We start from the raw sequence: 1148 nt of genomic DNA on the forward strand, positions 1-1148 counted from the left end.
TCTCTCTCTCTCTCTCTCTCGCTCACTCGTCCACCTTCTCTCCCGCTCATCGTTTCTTTTTTTTTTTACTTTTCTTCTGCTGCTGCGTCGTCTCTGCCGATGAGCCCCTCTCTCTCCCCCTCCTCCTTTCTTCCTTCCTCCCTCCCCCCCGCGGCACCGGCGCTGCGCCTGAGAGCGGCGGGAGGAGACGCGCGGGATAAAACGACAAGAAATCACAAAATAAAAAGAAATCAAAGAATCAAAGAATCAAAAAGATCTAACGTTTCCCCTTTTCTCTCTCTCTCTCTCTCTCTGTATATATATATATGTGTGTGTGTGTGTGTGTGTGTGAGAGAGAGGGAGAGGGTAGCCCCATGGCGGAAAAGCGCTGGGGCCGGAGCGAGAGGGCGACGCGTGGAGGCGCAAGCGAACAAGAAAAAAAGCGAAATCAACAAGAATCAAACAAACCGATCATACGGGGGGCTTGGGACACATGACGGCAGCAGCGGCTGTTGCTGTCGCTGCTGTCCCATCACCCCACATAAAAACGGGTTACACACACACACACACAAATAAACAAACAAATGCGCACGCGTCGTCTCATCCCTTCTCCTCATTTTGCCTCCCAGTCAGCCACTCCCCGTCGCACACACAGCACACAGTCCCTCTACAGAGATTTACTTACTACCCCTCTTGTACTCACGCACAACATGTACATGCAAACTCTATTTTATTTCATCCTATAAATATATATATTTAGCTCGTATATTGTTGTTCCTTCCTCTTTTCAGCGCTTTCCCGTTCTATATGTTTATGTGCTGCAGCAACACGAGCCGCAGGAAACCTCCTCCCCAGTTGTCTCTTCGACGGCTTTTTTTTTCTGTTTTTTTCTTTTTTTTAATTTCACCTATGCCTCACTTTTCTTTGCCTTTGGCATGTCCCTATACCGGCACTGCCTCCAGCGCACATCGCCGTCCTGCGATGCGGCGGACACGCGTAAGCACATAGTGGAGTGGCGCCGACGGTGGCTGGCCGCCCGGCACCGCACTCCCTCCCTCCCCTCCGCAGCGAAGAAAACGAGAACCACAAATAACGGAAAACAAAGCGGAGAAGCAAAGCAAAAGAGCCTCTCTCTCGGTGCTAAAGGCACAGAGGGAATCAAAAAAAAA

The sequence above is a fragment of the Trypanosoma grayi genome (genome assembly GCF_000691245.1).
Source record: "Trypanosoma grayi strain ANR4 Tgr_559_V1, whole genome shotgun sequence".
Classification (NCBI taxonomy): Eukaryota; Euglenozoa; class Kinetoplastea; order Trypanosomatida; family Trypanosomatidae; genus Trypanosoma; species Trypanosoma grayi.